General features: G+C 37.8%; 1 long non-coding RNA gene across 1 annotated transcript in view; it reads right to left on the bottom strand.

Moving 5' to 3' along the window:
• Positions 1 to 488: 488 nt before the first annotated feature.
• Positions 489 to 12,369, bottom strand: part of LOC137147762 (uncharacterized) — a 34,230-nt gene continuing 22,349 nt past the window's right edge. Inside the window, exons 2-3 of the long non-coding RNA XR_010918330.1 lie at positions 4,066 to 4,130; positions 489 to 996 (exon numbers count right to left, since the gene is read on the bottom strand). This is a non-coding gene — a long non-coding RNA (uncharacterized lncRNA). The remainder of the gene's footprint in view (positions 997 to 4,065; positions 4,131 to 12,369) is intronic.

Below are 12,369 nucleotides of genomic sequence, written 5' to 3' on the forward strand. Positions count from 1 at the left end.
AAACCTGTGTTAATTTCCTTCCACTATATCTGACTTGTCCAATAGCTTCCCCTCTTGATCTCTTCTTTTATTATTTTCATTCACTTCCTGTGAAATTCTTCTGACATTTTTAGCTTCTCTAATCTGCAGTTATAAAACCTGTCAGATTTGCCTCATAATCCTTTTTACATTTTATTTCCTTATACAAGTGAAAAGCTCTCTTTTACCTTTAAATTGTGATTAAGAAAAAGGCACGACTATTAAAGAGACAGTGTGGCCCAGAGGACAGGGAGTCAGGAGATGAGGTTTTATTCCTGGCTCTGCCACTGTCCTTCTGCTTGAGGTTGGGCAAGGCATGTCACCTCCCTCTGAATCTCTTTCCCCTCCCACCATTGTCTGTCTTGACTATTAAGATGGTAAACTCTTAGGGTCAAGGACGGTCTCTCACTAACTGTTTGTACAGTGCCTAGCAAAATGGGGCCATGAACTCCATTAAGACATCTAGGTACTACTGTAATACATACATTTAATAATGAATATTCTTCATATTAAACATCAGGAAATTTTTTTTAACAAAAATAAAATAAAAAAAACATGTGGTAACACTTTACTAGTATGCACTTCATTGCTTTTATATTTACTTCACCAGTGAGATCTACTTTAAAAAATGCTGTGGAATGACTGACATCAGCTTGAAGAAAGTCCTTTGCAAAAAATGCAAATATACTTGGACAGTAATTATTCTATGCTTCCTATGTATTTATATATATTTCAAGGAGGGCTTTCTTCTACATAGGCCAGCTTCTACTTGTTCCTGAAATGAAATCGTAATCCTATGTTTTCAGGACTGAGTCTGTTGCCAGGCAAGTGAATGGCTGGAGAATTACAAATTCAACATCATTGGCCCCAATGCTGCAACTTGTTGCCTGTGGGCAGATCTTTGTGCCTATGCGAATCCCCACGGAAGTCAAGGCAGGAGTCTTCCCTTGTGGTACAAGTTGTTGGATCAGGGCCTCACTGCAGAATTAAAGAGAAGGAAGGAAATGATAGCAGGGTGGAAAATGTCCATGAAAATGACATTTGGATGAAACCCAAACAAATATTTTTCACTTTTTTATGTTTTTTTTTTTCAAACCAGTTATGGAGGAAATTATGGGCTGTGGAGGAACATATCTTTGTTCAAACACAAAGTGCTGTGGTAACTGGCAAATATGACAAGATAAATTGTGAACAACACAACCAACATTTTCACAACTGGGTGCCTGGAATTAGGCCCTTTCATCCATACGCTGCATACGCTCAGCACACTTGGAGATAGGACCACTTTTATTGAATGGCCTAAATATGAAGTTAGTTTCCAAAGTGAAAATATTGGGCCCATAGGTTTAAACCTGCATATATTTGAAAACGGGAGGTTTTTACACCGTTGGCAGTAGGCTTGTATTCTACAAAGCTACTTACACAACCACCAGTATCGGAGCACTGCAAAGTCGTTAATTGGCTTTTATGCTCACACTACCACTATAAATAAGGGGTCTATCACCTCCATTTTATAGATCAGAAATGTGTTAGGTTAAATAACTTACCAAGGTCACACAGGAAGCATGTGGCTGAATCAGGAATTGAAGTTAGATTCTTTCTAGCACAGTCTAGTGCTCACTCTATTAAACCGTCTGTGCTGCCTTTGGGACTAAGAAACTGGATTTACTCAAGGACTCTATCAAAAGAATAACCTACAGTATATGTAGCAAACAGCTGACAGGAGGGTGACAAGAGGAATGATGGCTAGTGCATTAGTCTAGAACTTCAGAGAACCAGGTTCAAGTCCCTACTCCGCCACAGGTGTTGTGAGTGATCTTAGGCAAATCACTTAGTCTCTCGCTGTGCCTCAGTTCCTTATGTAGAAAATAGGGAATAGCAGCACTTCCTTACTTCACAAGCGAAATGTGGAAAGCCTTGCTAGTTAGGAAGTACATTTAAAAATCACATTCGACAAAACATCACCTAGAAATAGCATAGAGACTGACTGAATTGGTAAGAGAAGTTATAGAAAACACCTCATCACCGCCTGTGGGTACTCTCCCCTATGAAGATGCCTCTATCAGGGACTACGGTAATTGAATTCTTTGACAGTGTGTGTGTGTGTGCTTTAAGGCAACTTTGTTTCCTCTGAATGCTGGTTTTGCTGGAGCCTGCTTGCAGCAGTACAATTCCCAGGAGTCTAAAGGCTGATCTAAGTTATAGCAACCCTGAAAAGCTACCTATGGGCTGCCTCACAAGCCCAAAATAGCTGGAGCAGAGTGGCTGCTGGCCATCCCCACTGCCTGCCCAGGCAATGCAAGAGGAATTGAACAGGACTGCTATGTCTACAGCTAGGGCTTGTCTCCTGGTTCTGCTGCTGGGACCCTGGAAACCCTGACTGGATTCTCAGTGAGTCCAGCTGCAAAACCGGGAGCCTGGAGTTCTTGGAATAGGTTTCCAGGGTCTGTGTCTCCAGGCAGCCTTTTCACATAGACTGCACTGAGCTGGGGATCCAGGGCTCCCTGTATCTGTGACTCCGGGGAACGTGGATTTCCCTGTGCTAAGGACATGATGTGTTACGAGTGAGACAACAGACCAGCCCTGCTAAGCAACAGTTAAGAAAAATTACCAGAGTAAAACGGTTTGTGAAATGAAATTACAGTGATGAGTATCAGATGTCGCAAGAGCTCTGTACAAACACAAAGGCAAGGCTGAAAGGATAAAATGAATCCACTCAGATAGTTGCATCAGTAAATAATCCTGTTGTTTTCCTCTAGTTTTTATATTGCTCTTTCTAACATGTCAGATAATCTCTATCTCACTGGACTAGCTTCTTTCTTACGTGTGTTCCTTTCCCAGCTCTACCATTACCCCCTTGCAATCAACTGTCTCCAGTCACAATAGCTCACTGTAACCCAGCACTGAACTATATAGAGGGACTATGGCAGGAACTAAGAAGCAAAATCACCAAGTCTTTTTAACTGCATCCAATCTTAATTAAAAAAAATTAGGACACATTTAATCTGAGATATAAAGAAGTCCTACATATGAACTTTAATAATGTCTGTTTCTAGCATGTTTCAATGGGCTGAATGTAATTCTTGCAAGAATCTAAGTCTGAAAAACCTTCTGTTACAGGAGCTTGTACATTAAAATGCTCTATCCTCACATGAATTGGGGCGGAGACCTTTGTCTGTCTTAATGGAAAAAGGGAATTGTCCCCTGAATTGCAAGCGTGGGGCTAGCAGGCTGGAAGGAAAGGGGTCATTGCCCCTTTATGGCCCTTCTCTCTCCTGGTTTGTGGAAGATGCAGAAAGCAGTTCAGTCACATCAGGTTGGTAGGAGGACTTGCCCTGCTCCTGCACAGGTGACTGGAAGAGTAGGTGGGTATTTATACCCAAGGCTGTGCCGACTCCTTTACTCAGATCAGGCTAGCAGCACCCACTCCCCTTGGTAATAGTTAAATACCAGTTTTGTCATGGTCTGCTGTGGGCAGTATGCTAGCCGCTTCTTTCTCAGGGGACTGGCAAGGAATTTTTCCCTCACCACCTGATTGGCCAAGGCAAGGTGGGGGTTTTCGCCTTCTCCACAGCAGGTTGGGGGCCTAATGGGGTAGGCAAAGATGTGTTGGGCTATGAAGTTACAACACTTTATGTAACACCCATTCCTTTATAGCCCCTCTATTAACCCATACAAGGGGAAGGAGTAGCAGGGTACCAACAGTGGGCTGGCTGGGACCTGAAGGGAAAAGGGGGAGGGCTGATGGAGCCCCCAAGTTTACGGAAACAATAATGGAATTACCTGCATTGTACAAATGTATATGCTGGATACTCCCAAGTATTTAAAAATAAAGTTGCAGCCTAATTAAAACCACATACACTGTTTCCTGTCCTTCTTCCAAAATAGTCAGACAGTGTAAAATGCATGGAACATGTGATATCATTCACACTGCATTTGATATATAAATGCAGTTCTTTGGAACTATCAGGCATAATGTACTGTAATAAGAATTGTGTAGGCTTGAGATTATAATATGGAACTTAATGATAATAAAATGCTACCAACCTTAAAACTTTTTCACAAATCTTTGCATGTTGTTCTTGCAGCGGTTATGATTTCTTTTGAAAAGTCTGAAATAGTAGGAAAGAGCTTTTTGGCATACTATTATTTTTAGACTTTATATGACATATTTTCCACAATTGATATGTTGCATTTACATTTTTTAATGGAATAGCAGGACGTGTCTTGATAATGATATGAGATTCACTCTTTGGTCATCCAAGTTCACATTTAATAGACATGAGAACTCATGGAAATGTGTGCATGCTATAATGCAATGGATTATCGTAATAACTGAAATTATCAACATTAGAAGTTCACTATATCTTTATAGCAATGTCTCTTTCTCTAGAAAAATGAAACCAAATGCAATGCAGTGGAGAAAAAGAACTTCCATTCTAATAGCTACTAATAGGATACCAGAAATGCTTATGAATAATGTGTTTAAGGTGCTTTTGGCTTCATCCAGAATGCCAGATAACTGCAACAAAGTTATAATTCATAGACTTTATTTTCCTCCAGGAACTTGCTGGAGACTTAGCCATACCCATTTTTCTTTAGAGTGCTAAATTTATCTTTAACTAGTTTTTCTACAGTTACACCAGTTAATGTGAATTGGAAAAAATGACCAGTTCCCAAATTAGCTTTTACAGCATTTTTGTGGTCTCAGACCAAGACTAATCAATATTTTTTCCCTTCTTCCCCCCCAAGTGAAAATATTGTGAACATTTTAAATCTTATTATAAATAAATGTTGTCAAGACCGAGAAAGTCACTGCTGAAATTCTTAAATCCACACTTTGTGATAACCAATAGTAATGATGGTATCAGAAATGTATACGATTTAACAGAGAAGAGCATTAATACACTGATTACCCAGATCCCTTTGCTGACTCATGGATTGTAATGATCTGAACTATGACAGATGTCAGCTAAAACAAATCTAACCTGATCAACAACAAAACTCATTTCTAACTACAAATGACTTTAAAAAAAGAAAAAGATGAAAAATAGCAACATCTCATTTCAATGGTAGCAAATAGTAGAGTAAATCTTAGCTATGTTAAGGGGTTTATACTTAATTCTAATTAGATTATATTTTATTTACAACTTTTAAGTCTGTGTCTTTGTCACACCAGTCAGAGAAGTTTAAAATCCTGGGGTTTTTTTTTTTTTTTTTTTTGGAAAGTCTGCATATTTTTAGATTTCCAAGTGCAAGGGGGGAGAGAATATGAGCAGCCTGTTGTGTGTGCAGGTGAACAGTCAAATGAACTTAATTGAGAGCCCTGATGGAATAGCCCATAGGGTTACAAAAGAGCAGGAGGTTGGCAGCAACATTGAAGGCACAAACATTATGAGACCAAAGGAATCAGGGGATAAAATCTCCCTGGTATGGTTACTGGGCTTTTAGAATAGCACAGACGAGTCTAGCAGCAGAAAAGGTGTCAAGAAAGGCACCAGATGAGCACTTGAAACTTTATTATTTTACTTCATTTAAAAACAAAGGAAATAATGGAATTCTCATGAAAAGTGCCAGTTTGACAACTCTGGAGACTGAAATCCTCTACCTCCAAAAGAGGCATTGAGAGTGCAAGCCCTTTTACACTCCCACTGCCAGTTAATCCCTTTCCTGCGATTTGAAGGAACTGACCTTGGGTGGGTGAGATGAGGGGATAAATTCTTTTCTGCACTTGCTGACTCTTTGGTCTACCTAGTGAGACTGTCAACATTAGTGCCACTTCATGTGAGGTTTGCCTGTATGTTTTACAATGCGAACAATACACTTCCAGCAGGACCGGCTTATAATCACCAACACATGTCACACAGAGCCTTTGAACAGCCATCAGCTACTAATTATCCTGCACATTTTTAAATGGCAGTGTGTGTAAAGTAGGAATTGGCACAAACTGGGATTAATTAATCTATGAGGTGTCCTCAAGAGAAGATGCATGTTTCATTTTAAGTGCCTGGGCTCATTAAGGAGAGAGGATAATGCCAAAAAGGGTGAAGTGCAGTTTTACTATTTTTTGGGGAAAGTTCCATTTTGTCAAAAAAAACAAAAACCCATTCCATCCATAAATAAATGTTTTGACAGATCATTTTTGACTAGCTCGAGTCAGGTGTCCAGCAACTATGTGGGTAAAGCAGTGTCCATGAAAGTCACAGCTACACAAGTCTCACAGTGAATGAGGCAGCTGCTATGGAGCCATAGTTACTGTCCTGCATGCTGTAGAAAATGTGCATCAGCCAATATATGCTCTTTGCACTGGACTGACAGGCATAGTTTATAAAGCATGGATGGCCAGGTGACCGCTTACAAGATGCACCGACTAAGATGCATGGCCGATTCTGTTCCCTTATTGGTGATCATTTCTGTGAGAGTTTCGCCTGTAAAAAAAGGTCGATAGGAGGAGTTCCTATATTTGAAAAAAAAAATTAAATAAATCCAAAGAAATTATCATTCTATTTGGGTTCTATATGGCATCTGCCACTATGGGGGTCTGAGCACAGCCTCTCTGGCTGATCCAGGTTGTGATCAGATGTGCAGAGTCTATTTGACAATAGTCCTTTCTAATCACAAGATTTTTTCTGCAAGGCAGCCCACCAAGGCTAATAATTAGTGCTTTTTATAAGCACTTTTACAGCTAACCTAATAATTCTCTCTTTTTTTTTTTTCCATTGTGGCAGTAATAAAAGTAGAACAGATGGAACAAATAGAAGTGCAGTCTAATTTTAATTTTAGATGGGCATTTTCCAGAACTCTAGAATATCTAGGATTTAATAACCCAGCAAATATTGACCACATTTTTAAATTAAAGTATGTCCCGGTGATGAAACACCTGGAAAGATGGAATAATGCTCTACTCTCTTGGATGAGTAAAATGGCAAATATTAAAGTTAATCTTTTACCGCAAATCATTTGCTTTTTCAAATCTTCCACTTCAAGTCCCTGGCAGAAAAAAAAAAAACCACACACACACACACAAAGGATATACAAATATAAATTTGGCCTTAATTTCAAGGCAGTGAAAAGTCTCTGAATTAATAGAAATACTAAAGACAGCATTTTTAGAGGACCTTTAGCACAATGAATCATGATTATTTAATGATGTACTCACTGAAAGAGTTTCATAAAGCATCTCATTTTCAGGAGAGTCCAGACAGACATATGATAAGCAAAGATTAACTCTTTGACATGCATGCAACCAAAGTAAGATCAAACTGGTGGGACTTGACTCATGTGAAAGTGTGGATTGTTGACCTTTTCATACTATGTTGCACATATATTGACAAATATGGATGTGTTTTCAAAAAGAAAAGCCTGAGATCTGTGTATAGAAATTCACATACAATTGCTTGCCTAACACTGCACATTGAACTCAATTTCTGTGCACAAAGGCAGTAATATAATACCCTGTTGTAGATGGTGGATCTTGAGACTCTATATTTTCTACTTCTCAAAATATGTATGTGGTACAATATAGCAGGCTGGAAAGAAAAAGAATCCTTAGGCATGAGATAATGGCATACTAGGAATATGCTAACAATGGAGAAAATAGGTGATATAAGAAAAAGATGTAAGCCAGATCAAGTATTTCACAGTTATTGAATATACAGAGTAAGAAAATCTGTCAAATTAAAATCTGTTCAAATACAATACTGAAGATAAAAAGATTTGTTATTAATAAGTTTACCCTTTTCATCCATTAATAGATATATTCGCCTATAAGTAGGGAATTATATTGTGAAACACAGCCTTAGAAGAGTTAGCTGAGATTTTCTTGTTAATTTGTCAATTAGGAAACCCCAAAATAAAAAAAAGAGTCAAAGAACTTCTTTTCACTCATTTAAACATTTTCATCTTATAATAAAATTGCAAGATGCAATTAATTTGGTTGAGCCAATTAGGGGGAATAAGTTACTGTTTAATTTTGCTTAGTGCTAGAGTCAAATTACATTTTCCAGCCTCTATAAAAATGTGCAATTGGTGTAAACGTCCATTATTTATTCCTACCCTCCAGCCACTTGGCTACTAGTCTCTTGTTAGAGTCCAGTTTTATTGGCCTCTGACAAGTGTAATGTTTGTGTGTTTTAAGCATGAGGTAGTCTGAATTTGAAATACTACATACAAGTGATAGATAAGAGAGTTCTATTACATCCAGTTTAGAATTTGCCTATTGAAGAATTATAAATCCCTGGGCTGTTGAGAAGGCATTGTATACACTGTTCTTTCAAAATGAACTTTTCTATTGGTACAAATCTATTTGTACTTATCAGTAGAAGTGGTTTTTCTAGAGTAAAAAATAGAGTATTTTATTAACATAATTAATATTTTATTAATGTTTAAACTCTATTATAGATAATCATTTTATATGAAATATCTGCACTAAATCAAAAATCTCTGTAATAAGTATTCTGCTGCTGTATATTTCAAAATACCATGTCAAAAGATTCAAATGAACATAACTTAGTTATCACTCCTGGCAGACTTTCACTCCCAGCATGAGATAAAAAGAAAAGGGGTTGTATTATAACTGTTTCAGATTACAGTCTGCAGCAATTCACTTCCGTTTATCATCACTTATTGCCAAGTTAACAAAATGGGTGCACTGTAAATAAATCAGGATAATGTGATTCTGCTATCTGTCAAGCTTATTATGTTTTTTTAAAAAATGAAGCTGGAACAACTGAAATGAAATATTAATTTGTGTTCCTTGTTGATTTTCTTCTTCAGAGATTCAGTTCATTTACATAAAAATAAAATAGTAATTTAGATAAAAAAGTTTACACAATACACACCACATACAATAAAACAGACATAGTTCCTGTGGGTGCTCTGTATCAGCAGACAAGAACAAATTTCCCAAAACAAACACATTCCATTCAGTACTATTTCTCTCTTCTAACCAGCAGAAATATCTGGCCTTTTGTGAGCAATGCAAGAATTCTGAGGGGAAATAAGAGTGCTGAGAGGGAGTAAGAGAGATAGTAAGTGTATAAATGAGATGGAAGAGTTATAGAGATTGGATTTCCTGGGGGGAACCTCAGAAAGCTGAGTAAATATTTTTCCACTAAGCAAATACAGTGTACTAAGTGACCAAGTTATATAATATTCTTATCTGGTGCTAAATATATAGGGGCTTATTTGCATAGGCACTGATTCAAGAAAGTCTCTACATACACATTTAAATCATGCTTAAGCATGTGCTTAAATCATATTGATTTGAATGGGACTTAAACATGGACTTAATGTTAAAAACATTCATAAGTGCTTTCTTGGAATCAGGACCATAGCGCCCATTAATATTAATTAGAGTTATGTTTCTAACCCCCCATACAGCAACACAAGATATACCTGCAAAGATTTTATGTCTCCAGTGAAATGCTAACATTTACAATTGTCTCCATTCCAAGTCTGGGCAGTTCAAATGATAGCATACCCTGCTTTCTTTCAACACATTCTAGTTCACCCCCGGCCTGCTCAAACAAACATAGTTTTTGACTACATGTGACTTACCTTCCAGGAAATAATGAACAAAAATTGGCAGCACAGATATGTCAATTACAATGAGCCTTCACTGTAATAACTTCCTGCACAGTGAAAATGAAACTAATTTACAGGTTGTTTTTATTACTAAATGATGTAAATATTCAGAGACCAGGAGGTTAATTGTATTGCAGTCTTGTCCTTCAGACTGAACCTATGCAAATCAGTCCAAGTAATGCGTTTTAAATTATGCCTTTTTTCTTCTATGATATGCTCACATTTAAGCTATCATTCTTTGCTAAAATTATGAGTCTACTGTGTCCTTTACCACCCCCGCCATAAAAGCCAAGTAGCGCACATGTATAGAGTCCTTTAGCTATGGTGGCTTACTGATTTTACATTATCTGTTTTCTACTTTGCGGGGATGGCTTTAAAGAATGGATCGACTGTACCCAACAACTAAGGAGGCTTTGGATGAGAAATAAAGAGATTGCAGCTTGAACTTAAATCTATGGCTATAAATCAGAAGTCTTATTAGTCAGAGTCAAGGCTGTATCAATTTCCATCAACCAAAGATGCTTCTAAATGCACCTGAGATGCAGAGTTATTTCCAACATTGCCTGCATCACTTCTTTATATTAAAAGAAATATGCCACCGTTTTGTTTTTCCTATGGTCTCATTCAGACTTCCCTTGCCAGGCAGGGTGACAGGAAGAAGCCCAGAGGTCAGTTCAACACAAACTCAGGTTCCAATCCTGCAATGATCTCTGAGAGGTCGTTGGCATCTAGCTGCATGGAGCTCATTGCAGGATGGCAACCCCAATTCCTGGCTCCCTTGTAACTTATGGAACAGCATAACTCAAATAAAACGCTGAGTGATTTAAAGCGCTGAAGAAATGTATACAGCTATTTCTACAAAGCTGGGCATTTAAGATCCAATTTTCAGATTTAGGCAAATATCTTATGTCCTTTTCTTGCCACACATTGCACGCAAAGAAACCCCTGAGCCTGCACTGAGCCCCACTGAAATGAGGTGCAACATGATGCTAGATCAGGGCCTAAATCTGTAATGTGCTGGACAGAGGACTCTGGGCTTAAGCAAAGGGATCACTTTTAATTTAAAGAATGGAAAAAACTCATAGCTCTTTACCAAGAGATTATCCATAAAATAGCACCTCTTAAGCATTCATGAGACCCCCAGTCACAATTAAACTGTATATCACTGTATAAACTGTAATCGCTTCCTCTGTAAAAATACCACACATTTCTCTGCATTGTATTTTGCTAATGTAAGTCAAAACTGTTTGTTTATAGGTGCCCATATCTTTCCTGAAGGCATCTAGGCGCCTAACAAAATACGACTCTAACCACAGCTCAACGAAAAATGCCACATGACCCTATAAATTCTGTATAGAGAGAAACAGAAGTCTGAAAAAAACCATCCTCCAAACAAACAAAGCAACTGATTCATAAGTGTAAAAAGGAAACCAAATAATTGAACTTCAGCCACTGACAGTGGCATAATAAAAGGAGGGCGGCATTCTTCTCACATGCCCTTGACAAAAGATGACATGCTCCCCCCTTAGCTTTACAATATTATACCTTTGGAAAGTCAACAGTTCCAGCTATACTAGGACTTCTGATCACAAGCAGGACCTCAGGGAGACCAGTCCTATAAACCCAGCCAATTCAGTTGTTGCACAGCAATTAGTGCGTAGTGACTGACCCCTGATCTTTCATTAAAAATAATACATAACATATGTCACTTGTATAGTGCCTTCCTTCCAAAGATTTCAAATTAATTATGTGAATTAATGAAGTGATAGACTTACAACACTTTTGTGTTGCTGGTAGGTATTAACCTAATTTTACAACTGAGGCAACTAAGACACAAAAAGAACTTATGGCCTAGATTTTCAGTAGTGCTTATGGTAGACTTTCAAATTTATTTAGGTGTCTAAAGATGCAGATAGGTACCTAGTGGGATTTACAAAAGCATCAAAGAAAATTAGCCACGAATTCTCATTAACTTTCATGACCTGGACGAGTTTCAGAATGGGGAGATAGCCCAAATCAGTGGCCACCTTTGAATACGTGTCTGCATGCAGTTTGGTCAAAGTTGCACAGGCAGTCGGCTACAAAGTCAACTATTCTTGAGCTTTAACAATAAGACGATTCAGAATCCTAGCGGACTGGTCTCAAAGAAAAAAAAGCAAAAAAGTGCATTTCTCCATCTGCTAAAGATCTGATTCCCTATGAACAGAAATCTACCATGTAATATAAACTTTACAACTCTTTGGATCTTTTGTATTCATGTGTTTAACACAGACAATTCCAAAATGTAGGAACAACATCATAGGAAACAGCACTGAGAACTCTTTGAGATCCTCAAATGGAAGGCAGTATAGAAATACAAATTAGAATTCACAATTATCATCCTACTTATACGTGGTAGGTGTTGTCCCTGAGAAAGGGACTGATTTGGGCAGATATGTAGCAGCTACAACCTGACTCTGGTTTGGAAAAATTCTACCTCTCAAGTGTCATCAACATACTGATGCCTGGGGAAGATCTTGTATCATGGTGGCTTGTCAGACCAAGATGTAGAATTAGACATCCTGATTTAAATTGAACTTATTATCAACATACTATACTGAATGAATTATTCATTTTCATATATAATTAACTAAAATCCTTCATTTTTTAATTTATTTGAGGTTTCACAGAATACAATCTACCAAGGTGCTTGGCACAGACATTTAGGCTCAGTGTATTGCATGGTACAAGTTGTCTTATAATAAACACATTATTTATAAGTTTTTA

Source organism: Emydura macquarii, unplaced genomic scaffold, assembly GCF_026122565.2.
Source record: "Emydura macquarii macquarii isolate MOO-44397 ecotype Brisbane River unplaced genomic scaffold, CSIRO-AGI_Emac_v2 contig_561, whole genome shotgun sequence".
In the NCBI taxonomy this organism is placed as follows: Eukaryota; Metazoa; Chordata; order Testudines; family Chelidae; genus Emydura; species Emydura macquarii.